At 50.1% G+C, this 12381-nt stretch overlaps 1 protein-coding gene across 1 annotated transcript in view; it reads left to right on the top strand.

The window, feature by feature from the left end:
• The window catches only part of LOC140398279 (eIF-2-alpha kinase GCN2-like), a 257905-nt gene that overhangs the window by 60720 nt on the left and 184804 nt on the right, over positions 1–12381 (top strand).

Below are 12381 nucleotides of genomic sequence, written 5' to 3'. Positions count from 1 at the left end.
TTGACTCCCTCCATGCCAATAGTATCCGTCTCCGGGCTACCAGGGAAGCAAAGGTGAGAATATATTTTAACCTGTCCTGATTCCAGTTTCCAGTAATAACGTGATCAATTCATTGGGGAAGATTTCACCACATCTGCCTAGTGGGAAACTGACATTGGAATAGCCACCTCTTTACACTCTGTCCAATCACAATTTCTATCGCAGTCACTGGAAATTAAACTTGGAAAGAATATAAAACGGACAGTTGGCCTATCAGTTTCCCATTGTATGGGTTTAATTTAAATGATCTCTTCTTCTATTGATAACCTTGTCCTGCCAAGAGATCTTTGAGACAGCAAAGGTGGAAACTGTTCAACCTTTTCTCTTGCCTAGTACATATTGTCCATGTTTAAAAATTTTTTTTTTAGAGTACCCAATTATTTTTTCCAATTAAGGGGCAATTTAGCGTGGCCAATCCACCTATCCTGCACATCTTTCGGGTTGTGGGGACGAAACCCACGCAGACACGGGGAGAATGTGCAAACTCCACACGGCCCAGGGCCGGGATTCGAACCCGGATCCTCAGGGCCGTAGGCAACAATGCTAACCACTGTGCCACCGTGCTGCCCATATTGTCCATGTTTAGGGCGGCACGGTGGTGCAGTGGGTAGCACTGCTACCTCATGGCGCCAAGGACCTGGGTTCGATCCTGGCCCGGGTCACTATCCATGTGGAGTTTGCACATTCTTGACCTGAAGGAATATGCCAGGAGCAAAGAGAAGAATATGCAACAGTGTGTTGGTGCCGGAACACAACCCTGTGTGACCCCACTGCAGATCGCAAAAGGATTCCGATGTTGTCCCATCACAGCTGACTTTGCCCATCATCTTGTTATAGAAAGAGGAGATCACATTGAGTTGCTTCAGCAGACAGTCAATTTTCTCCAGCACCTTAAATATGCAGTCTCGGCCCATATAGTTCATTGCCTTGTTGAGATTGTTTGTTCACTGCATTTCTCTTGCAGCTATTGGACTGAGAAGATTGTTTCAGCTGCAGATTTTCCAGCTCTGAAACCATAGTGGGGTTTGGGCCAGATGCATTCAGTAAGGATTGATTCTCATTTCAGGGCAATATTGGCAAATATTTTTCCCAGCAGGTAGATGCCTCAACAGTTGTTGCAATCACTGTTGTTGCCCTTGTTGTTGTACCGGGTCAGAATCTTTGAATCGTGCATATTCTGGGACACTGCCCCTTCCTTCCAGCAGAGACAGAATTTCATGCAGATGCTGGTTTCTTGTGCTTGATGAGTGCAGCATCAGCACCCTGGAACATTGCCCATGGCAAATGAGACAGTAGATTTGCTCCTCCACTGCTGGTTCAATATTCAGCACTGCCCTGATATGCAAGCTTTCTGTGGTGTCCAGAGATTCCTCAGTGCCAGTGTTCTCCCTAGAGTACAACTCAAGATATTGTACCACCCAGCTCTAATTGTCTATTGCAATTGTTGATGACTTCCTGCCTTTGTTTTCATTGGCATTGTCGCCTTTGCTGATGCCTTTTAAATTCTTTCACGCATGTCCTATACATTTGCATGTCAAAAGCATCTGGGTATTTGGAACCAATAGCCATTAGCACACCACCTAGCAGTCTGTTATACTTTACTTTGAGCAGCTCGTACTGCATTCACAGTTTTCTCACTTGGATCTCTCTTGTAGTTAGTGAGAGCAGACCACTTGGCTTCAATGACAGATTCCATCACAATGATGTTAGCTTTCAACCAACCAGCACTTTCCACTTTTGTTTCCCATATAATAATAATCTAATAATAATCTTTATTATTGTCACAAGTAGGCTTACATTAACCTGCAATGAGGTTACTGTGAAAATCCCCTAGTCGCCACATTCTGGTGCGTGTTCGGGTACGCAGAGGGAGAATTCAGAATGTCCAAAATTACCTAACTGCACGTCTTTCAGGACTTGTGGTGGGAAACCGAAGCACCTGGAAGAAACCCACGCAGACACAGGGAGAACGTGCAGACTCCGCACAGACAGTGACCCAAGCGGGGAATCGAACCTGGGACTCTGGTGCTGTGTAACAACAGTGCTAAACACTGTGCTACCGGGCCTCCCATAACCTTTAGGGAAATGTCAACAAATACTGCCATGGCAAATGCTACACCAGCTAGCCTGTCAATCAAAGAAATCCAGCAGAGTTTATTTTAACAACAACTGGCAGCTGCAACAAGTTTTTTTTTTCTGCAACTTTTAACCTTGCCTTATCTGGGTTTCCAGACATTTGTATCTGTTCCATGAATTTGTGATTCCCACACTAGGAGTTAAGACGCGCAAAGTGTCAAAGTGGGATATGTTTGAACTCTGCACAGTTCAAATGGCCCTGCTGAGTTTGGCTTTTCCTCATGTGAATCATGCACCCACTCTTTCCCCCAACCGCAAAAAATTGAACTGTCAGAAATGGGGATGGAAGCTGCGCATCCAGATGCTGCCTGACATTTACATAGGTCTGCAGATTCTTCCTGAATCCAGTGCACTGTGCTTCTGATGAATGTGTAACTCATCAGGGGACTGACTCATATTTTCTGGATATGGGGTAAGTCTATCCCCCTTTCTGGCACAATGAGCAGGTACACTCCCTGGCACAAACTAGAAAGTCCCAGATTTAACATTGGGTGAATGGGAATCAAAGAATGGAGGCTGAGGATTCCCTGTTTATGCACAGTGCTGTGCAAGCCCTGATTTAAAAAAAAAAAAAAATATTTATTCGATTTTTTTGACAACACAATTTTTCTCCCTTACAAACAATAACCCCCCCCCCCCCCCCGGTAACAAAATAACAAAAAATCGCACTGAGCAAGATATATACATGGCAAAATTGTATATTTACATAGCTTTATACACTGGCTCTCTCCCGCATGTGCCAGTTTCCCCCACCCTTCATGTTATCTCTTGCTCATCCGTCCCCCCAAGCAGTGTCCCCCCCCCCCCCCCCCCCCCAGGTTGCTGCTGCTGCTGACCGACCTTCCTCTAACGCTCCGCGAGATAGTCTAGGAACGGTTGCCACCGCCTGTAGAACCCCTGCGCAGACCCTCTCAAGGCAAACTTTATCCTCTCCAGCTTAATGAACCCAGCCATGTCGTTTATCCAGTCCTCCACAAAGAACAAAGAAATGTACAGCACAGGAACAGGCCCTTCGGCCCTCCAAGCCCGTGCCGACCATGCTGCCCGACTAAACTACAATCTTCTACACTTCCTGGGTCCGTATCCCTCTATTCCCATCCTATTCATGTATTTGTCAAGATGCCCCTTAAATGTCACTATCGTCCCTGCTTCCACCACCTCCTCCGGTAGCGGGTTCCAGGCACCCACTACCCTCTGCGTAAAAAACTTGCCTCGTACATCTACTCTAAACCTTGCCCCTCTCACCTTAAACCTATGCCCCCTAGTAATTGACCCCTCTACCCTGGGGAAAAGCCTCTGACTATCCACTCTGTCTATGCCCCTCATAATTTTGTATACCTCTATCAGGTCTCCCCTCAACCTCCTTCGTTCCAGTGAGAACAAACCGAGTTTATTCAACCGCTCCTCATAGCTAATGCCCTCCATACCAGCCAACATTCTGGTAAATCTCTTCTGCACCCTCTCTAAAGCCTCCACATCCTTCTGGTAGTGTGGCGACCAGAATTGAACACTATACTCCAAGTGTGGCCTAACTAAGGTTCTATACAGCTGCAACATGACTTGCCAATTCTTATACTCAATGCCCCGGCCAATGAAGGCAAGCATGCCGTATGCCTTCTTGACTACCTTCTCCACCTGTGTTGCCCCTTTCAGTGACCTGTGGACCTGTACTCCTAGATCTCTTTGACTTTCAATACTCTTGAGGGTTCTACCATTCACCGTATATTCCCTACCTGCATTAGACCTTCCAAAATGCATTACCTCACATTTGTCCGGATTAAAGTCCATCTGCCATCTCTCCGCCCAAGTCTCCAAACAATCTAAATCCTGCTGTATCCTCCGACAGTCCTCATCGCTATCCGCAATTCCACCAACCTTTGTGTCGTCTGCAAACTTACTAATTAGACCAGTTACATTTTCCTCCAAATCATTTATATATACTACAAAGAGCAAAGGCCCCAGCACTGATCCCTGTGGAACACCACTGGTCACTGCCCTCCAATTAGAAAAGCATCCTTCCATTGCTACTCTCTGCCTTCTATGGCCTAGCCAGTTCTGTATCCACCTTGCCAGCTCACCCCTGATCCCGTGTGACTTCACCTTTTGTACTAGCCTACCATGAGGGACCTTGTCAAAGGCCTTACTGAAGTCCATATAGACAACATCCACTGCCCTACCTGCATCAATCATCTTAGTGACCTCCTCGAAAAACTCTACCAAGTTAGTGAGACACGACCTCCCCTTCACAAAACCGTGCTGCCTCTCACTAATACGTCCATTTGCTTCCAAATGGGAGTAGATCCTGTCTCGAAGAATTCTCTCCAGTAATTTCCCTACCACTGAAGTAAGGCTCACCGGCCTGTAGTTCCCTGGATTATCCTTGCTACCCTTCTTAAACAGAGGAACAACATTGGCTATTCTCCAGTCCTCCGGGACATCCCCCGAAGACAGCGAGGATCCAAAGATTTCCGTCAAGGCCTCAGCAATTTCCTCTCCAGCCTCCTTCAGTATTCTGGGGTAGATCCCATCAGGCCCTGGGGACTTATCTACCTTAATATTTTTTAAGACACCCAACACCTCTTCTTTTTGGATCTCAATGTGACCCAGGCTATCTACACACCCTTCTCCAGACTCAACATCTACCAATTCCTTCTCTTTGGTGAATACTGATGCAAAGTATTCATTTAGTACCTCGCCCATTTCCTCTGGCTCCACACATAGATTCCCTTGCCTATCCTTCAGTGGGCCAACCCTTTCCCTGGTTACCCTTTTGCTTTTTATGTACGTGTAAAAAGCCTTGGGATTTTCCTTAACCCTATTTGCCAATGACTTTTAGTGACCCCTTCTAGCCCGCCTGACTCCTTGCTTAAGTTCCTTCCTACTTTCCTTATATTCCACGCAGGCTTTGTCTGTTCCCAGCCTTTTAGCCCTGATAAATGCCTCCTTTTTCTTTTTGGCGAGGCCTACAATATTTCTCGCCATCCAAGGTTCCCGAAAATTGCCGTATTTATCCTTCTTCCTCACAGGAACATGCCGGTCCTGAATTCCTTTCAACTGCCACTTGAAAGCCTCCCACATGTCAGATGTTGATTTGCCCTCAAACATCCGCCCCAATCTATGTTCTTCAGTTCCCGCCTAATATTGTTATAATTAGCCTTCCCTCAATTTAGCACATTCATCCTAGGACCACTCTTATCCTTGTCCACCAGTACTTTAAAACTTACTGAATTGTGGTCACTGTTACCGAAATGCTCCCCTACTGAAACATCTACCACCTGCCCGGGCTCATTCCCCAATACCAGGTCCAGTACCGCCCCTTCCCTAGTTGGACTGTCTACATATTGTTTTAAGAAGCCCTCCTGGATGCTCCTTACAAACTCCGCCCCGTCTAAGCCCCTGGCACTAAGTGAGTCCCAGTCAATATTGGGGAAGTTGAAGTCTCCCATCACCACAACCCTGTTGTTTTTACTCTTTTCCAAAATCTGTCCACCTATCTGCTCCTCTATCTCCCACTGGCTGTTGGGAGGCCTGTAGTAAACCCCCAACATTGTGACTGCATCCTTCTTATTCCTGATCTCTACCCATATAGCCTCACTGCCCACTGAGGTGTCCTCTCGCAGTACAGCTGTGATATTCTCCCGAACCAGTAGCGCAACTCCGCCTCCCCTTTTACATCCCCCTCTATCCCGCCTGAAACATCTAAATCCTGGAACGTTTAGCTGCCAATCCTGCCCTTCCCTCAACCAGGTCTCTAATGGCAACAATATCATAGTTCCAAGTACTAATCCAAGCTCTAAGTTCATCTGCCTTACCCGTAATACTTCTTGCATTAAAACATACGCACTTCAGGCCACCAGACCCGCTGTGTTCAGCAACTTCTCCCTGTCTGCTCTGCCTCAGAGCCACACTGTCCCTATTCCCTAGTTCTCCCTCAATGCTCTCACCTTCTGACCTATTACTCCCGTGCCCACCCCCCTGCCATACTAGTTTAAACCCTCCCGTGTGACACTAGCAAACTTCGTGGCCAGGATATTTATGCCTCTCCGGTTTAGATGCAACCCGTCCTTCTTATATAGGTCACACCTGCCCCGGAAGAGCTCCCAGTGGTCCAGATAATGGAAACCCTCCCTCCTACACTAGCTGTTTAGCCACGTGTTTAGCTGCTCTATCTTCCTATTTCTAGCCTCACTGGCACGTGGCACAGGGAGTAATCCCGAGATTACAACCCTCGAGGTCCTGTCTTTTAATTTTCTGCCTAGCTCCCTGAACTCCTGTTGCAGGACCTCATGCCCCTTCCTGCCTATGCCGTTAGTACCAATATGTACAACGACCTCTGCCTGTTTGCCCTCCCCCTTCAGGATGCCCTCTACCCGTTCGGAGACATCCTGGACCCTGGCACCAGGGAGGCAACATACCATCCTGGAGTCTCTTTCACGTCCACAGAAGCGCCTATCTGTGCCCCTGACTAAAGAGTCCCCTATTACTATTACTCTTCTGCGCTTTGACCCTCCCTTCTGAACATCAGAGCCAGCCGTGGTGCCACTGCTCTGGCTGCTGCTGTTTTCCCCTGATAGGCTATCCCCCCCCGACAGTATCCAAAGAGGTATATCTGTTCGAGAGGGGGACAACCACAGGGGATTCCTGCACTGACTGCCTGCCCTTTCTGGTGGTCACCCATTTCTCTCCCTGCACCTTGGGTGTGACCACATCTACATAACTGCGATCTATGACGCTTTCCGCCTCTTGCATGCTCATAAGTGCATCCAATTGCCGCTCCAACCGAACCATGCGGTCTGTGAGGAGCTCCAGTTGGGTGCACTTTCTGCAGATGAAGCCATCCTGGACGCTGGAATCCTCCCGGACCTGCCACATCTCACAGTCAGAGCACAGCACCCCTCTAACTGACATTGCGTCAATTAATTAAAATTAAAATTAAAATTTTTTATTTTTTTTTATTTCAAAGTTACTGTTGACTATCTGTTTCCTAGCACTAGATTTCTAATAGAAATGCGAAAGCTAAATATAGTACTCTCCGATCTCTGGCTTAGATATTCCTCTAAATTATAATTAAGTAATTATGTTTAATTAGTTACCAATGCTCAGTTTTTTTAATTTAGTGTAGAATCCCAACCAGCCACTCAGGCCACAGCTTTTCTGTGATTTCACTTCAGTTTTTCTCTCCACCAGAATTTATTGGTGAGGGTCTTCCCAGAGGTCCGCGGGTCGAACTTCCTGTTCCCGTCTTAAATACTAAAATATTTTTAAAAAACAGTAAAGAGGGACCAGGTAAGTGTTTTTAAAGCACAGACTTACCTCCCAGCAATCACTTCTGCACTGCCCCCGCTGAAATTGACAAACCAGCTGTTCTCCCGCCGAAATCACGCTGGGGGTTTTTGCCTCCTTCCACATTAGCAAGATCCTTCTCTGGGCTACTAGGGACGCAAAGGCCAGAATGCCGGCCTCTTTCGCCTCCTGCACTCCCGGCTTGTCCACTACTCCAAATATTGCTAGCCCCCAGCTTGGCTTGACCCGGACTTTCACCATCTGAGATATTGCTCCCGCCACTCCTCTCCAGAACCCCTCCAGTGCCGGGCATGACCAAAACATATGGATATGGTTCACCGGGCTCCCTGAGCACCTTCCACATCTGTCCTCTACCCCAAAGAACCTACTTAACCTCGCCCCCGTCAAGTGCGCTCTGTGAACCACCTTCAATTGTATCAGGCTGAGCCTGGCACACGAGGAGGAGGAATTAACCCTACCTAGGGCATCAGCCCACAGACCTTCCTCGATCTCCTCCCCTGGCTCCTCCTCCCATTTACCCTTCAACTCTTCTACTAGCGCTTCCCTCTCTTCTTTCATCTCCTGGTGTATTGCCGACACTTTGCCCTCCCCGACCCAGACACCCCAGATCACCCTGTCTTGAATTTCTTGTGCCGGGAGCAACGGGAATTCCCTGACCTGTCACCTCACAAAAGCTCTCGCCTGCATATATCTAAAGGTATTTCCCGGGGGTAACTCAAACTTCTCCTCCAGTGCCCCTAGGATCGCAAATGTCCCGTCAATGAACAGGTCCCCCATTCTTCTAAACCCCGCCTGATGCCAGCTCTGGAACCCCCCGTCCATCTTCCCCGGGACAAACCGGTGGTTACCCCTGATCGGGGACCACACCGAGGCTCCCACTGCACCCCTGTGCTGTCTCCACTGGCCCCAGATCCTTAACGTTGCCGCCACCACCGGGCTCATGGTATACTTTGACGGCGAGAACGGCAGCGGTGCCGTCACCAACGCCCCCAGGCTTGTTCCTTTACAGGACGCCATCTCCATCCTCTTCCATGCCGCACCCGCTCCCTCCATAACCCACTTGCGGATCATCGCCACATTTGCTGCCCAGTAGTAGCTCCCTAGGATTGGCAGCGCCTACCCTTCTCGGTCCCTACTGCGTTCCAGGAACCCTCTCCTTACCCTCGGGGACTTATTCGCCCACACAAACCCCATAATACTCCTGCCTACTCTCTTAAAAAAGACCTTGGTGATCACGATGGGAAGGCACTGAAACATAAACAGAAACCTCGGAAGGACCACCATTTTGACCGACTGCACTCTACCCGCCAGCGAGAGCGGTAACATGTCCCATCTTTTGAAGTCCTCCTCCATTTGGTCCACCAACCTCGTCAGATTCAGTTTATGTAGGGTCCCCCAACTCCTGGCTATCTGGATCCCCAGATACCGAAAACTCCCCGCCGCCCTCCTCAGCATTAGGTCCCCTATCCCTCTTTCTTGGTCCCCTGCCTATAATACAAAGAGCTCACTCTTCCCTACATTGAGCTTATAGCCCGAAAACTCCCCAAACTCCCTTAGAGTCCGCATGACCTCCACCATCCCCTCAGTTGGATCCGCCACGTACAGCAACAGGTCATCCGCATAATGCGACACCCGATGCTCTTCTCCCCCTCTGACCACCCCCCTCCATTTATTAGACTCCCTCAATGACATGGCCACGGGTTCGATCGCCAATGCAAACAACGGGGGACAGGGGGCACCCCTGCCTCGTTCCTCGGTACAACCGAAAGTACTCTGACCTCCGCAGGTTCGTCACTACACTCGCCACCGGGGCTCCGTAAAGGAGCTTAACCCAGCTGATAAACCCTGCCCCGAGCCCAAACCTACGCAGCACCTCCCAGAGGTACTTCCACTCTACTCAGACAAAGGCCTTTTCCGCGTCCATAGCTGCCACTATCTCCGCCTCTCCCTCCTCCGATGGCATCATTATCACGTTTAAGAGCCGCCGCACATTAGTGTTTAATTGCCTGCCCTTTACGAATCCCGTCTGGTCCTCATGGATCACCCCCGGGACACAGTCCTCAATCCTCGTGGCCAGCACCCCACTGTGCCTATGCCTTCCCTGTGGTCAACAGGTCAAACTCCGTCTGGAGCCGTCGTCTTTCCCCAAGTCATCTTTCCTCCGGGGCCTCTGCGTATCTCCTGTCCACTCTCAAAATCTCCCCCACTAACTTCTCCCTTTCCATGCACTCTGTCTTCTCCCTATGAGTCCTGATGGAGATTAGCTCTCCCCTGATCACCGTCTTCAACGCTTCCCATACCACCCCCACTCGCACCTCCCCGTTGTCGTTGGCCTCCAAGTACCTTTCGATGCACCCCCTCACCTTCCCACACACCACCTCATCTGCCAGCAGTCCCACTACCAGCCGCCACAGCGGGCGTTGGTCCCTCTCCTCTCCAAGCCCCATTTCCACCCAGTGCGGGGCGTGGTCCGAAACGGCTATGGCCGAATACTCCGTCCCCTCCACCCTCGGGATGTGCGCCCTGCCCAGAACAAAAAAATCTATCCGGGAGTAGGCTTTGTGCACATGGGAGAAGAAAGAAAATTCCCTGGCCTGCGGTCTTGCAAGCCTCCATGGGTCCACTCCCCCCACCTGATCCATAAACCTCCTAAGCACCTTGGCTGCCGCCGGCCTCTTTCCAGTCCTTTATCTGGAGCGGTCCAGTGCTGGGTCCAGCATTGTATTGAAGTCCCCTCCCATTATCAGGCCTCCTACCTCCAGGTCTGGAATGCGCCCCAACATGCGCTTCATGAATCCAGCATCATCCCAGTTCGGGGTGTATACATTTACCAACACCACCCACGTCCCTTGCAACCGACCGCTCACCATCACATATCTCCCTCCATTATCCACTACGATCGTCTTAGCCTCAAAGGGGCAGTCCCGTGTCCGCGTCTCCCTCACACTCCAGTCCCCCAGCCGGGGGCCCTCTGTCCCTCTTCTGTGTCCCATTCCCTTTCGGCCAGTGCAGCAGACCCCCCCCCCCCCCCGCTAGACCCCTGTCTAGCTTTTTTGCTCCCCCATATCACTCCCGTAAGTCAGCTGACACCTGACCCCGGCTTCCCCCACCGTCCCTTTGACCCCCCCCGTGTGGGAGTCTCCCAATGAATGTGCGTTCCTTCGTTCCCCTTCCCACCTTTCTTCCCCGCGCAGGAAAAACCCTGCGCTTTCCAAAGCCTGCCCCGCCCCCTCTGGTGCAGCTCCTGTCGCGGCCTTGTCTCTCCCCCAGCCCATGTAACATTTCCTGCGCGTGATTGACCCCCTATATACAACAACCATCACACATCAACCCTCAAACATCCCCCCAACCCTCACAAACCCTCAGTTAGAGTCCAACTTTTCAGTTTGTATGAAGGTCCACGCCTCTTAAGGCGTTTCGAAGTAGTAGTGTTGGTCCTTGTATGTGACCCACAATCGCGCTGGCTGCAGCATTCCAAATTTCACTCCTTTCCGGTGCAGCACCGCTTTGGCCCGGTTGAAACCCGCTCTCCGCTTTGCAACCTCCGTGCTCCAGTCCGGGTATATTCGGATCTCTGCATTGTCCCACTTGCTGCTCCGCTCCTTCTTGGCCCATTTCAGGACCCTCTCTCTGTCCGTGAACCGGTGAAATGTCACCACCATTGCCCTTGGCGGCTCATTTGCCTTGGGCTTCCTCGCCAGCACCCGGTACGCCCCATCCAGCTCCAGCGCCCTCGAAGGGGCCTCCACGCCCATCATCGCCCCGATCATCGTGCCCGCGTATGCCACGGCATCGGCCCCCTCCACTCCTTCTGGGAGACCCAGGATCCGCAGATTCTTTCTCCACGACCTGTTCTCCAGGTCTTCGAGTCTTCCCGCCCACTACTTGTGTAGCGCCTCGTGCCGCTCCACTCTCACCGCCAGGCCCAAGAGCTCGTCCTCATTCTCACTACCTCTTTTCTGTACCTTCTGGATCTTCACCTCGTGGGCCTTCTGGGTTATCCCTAGTCCTTCAATTACCGCCAGCATAGGCGCCAGCATCTCCTTGCGCAGCTCCTCGAAGCAGCTTGATGAATTCCTGCAGCTCTGGCCCGCACTCCGCTTTGTCTCCGCCCGCCGCCATTTTGATTTTTTTCCCTCGCTTCTCCCGCTGCTCCAATGCCGCTTTTTTGGCCGTTGCACTTCTGGTCCGGTCCATAAAGGTTGGAGGGGGGCCTCGCTCTTCACTTCCCCACGGGTTGTCGTCAAAGAAAATTCCGTTGGGGCTCCTCCAATGAGCCCGAAAGTCCGTAGTAGCAGGAGCTGCCGAATCGTGCGGCTTAGCTCCGCATAGCCGCAACCGGAAGTGCAAGCCCTGATTTTAGAAGCTCCAATACATAGAGGAGTGAGATCAATTAAAGCCAAGAACTGTCTATCAGCAGCTAACAATAGTACTATGGAAGTGGGAGGAACAATCCCATGTTCTACAGAAGTGGAAATTTTAAAAAACCGTCTCCGCCATTTCTTCATCCACCAGCGGACTCTTAAGACAGTTGTAAAATTGGAAAATATAGGTGAGCTTGCACAGTGCATGTTCCACCTCGTTTATTGCATATTTTATAGAAGGGTCCTGATCCCTTTACATATTTAATTTGATCCCAACACTGTTTCCAGGTATTTGCCAGGTATGCCCAAAGCAATGATGACAATTATATTTTTGTATTTGGTGCTGTGCAGATTGGGTGAAAGACCTCACATCCAGAAATTGATTTAAATGCTGTGCCTGTTTTAGTCTCAATGCAAAATTCATGCTAGTTTTTACCCCAGTCTGTCCAGATAATGTCTGCTGACTCTCAGCCCACTAAGTGCTAGGTTTCCACACCGGGGCCCCCGTTTAATTTAAGTTTGTTTATTTTGTAATTGA

The sequence above is a fragment of the Scyliorhinus torazame genome, chromosome 2 (genome assembly GCF_047496885.1).
Source record: "Scyliorhinus torazame isolate Kashiwa2021f chromosome 2, sScyTor2.1, whole genome shotgun sequence".
Classification (NCBI taxonomy): Eukaryota; Metazoa; Chordata; class Chondrichthyes; order Carcharhiniformes; family Scyliorhinidae; genus Scyliorhinus; species Scyliorhinus torazame.
The sequence above is the reverse complement of the archived record's forward strand: the minus strand, read 5'-3'. Positions and strand labels throughout refer to the sequence as shown.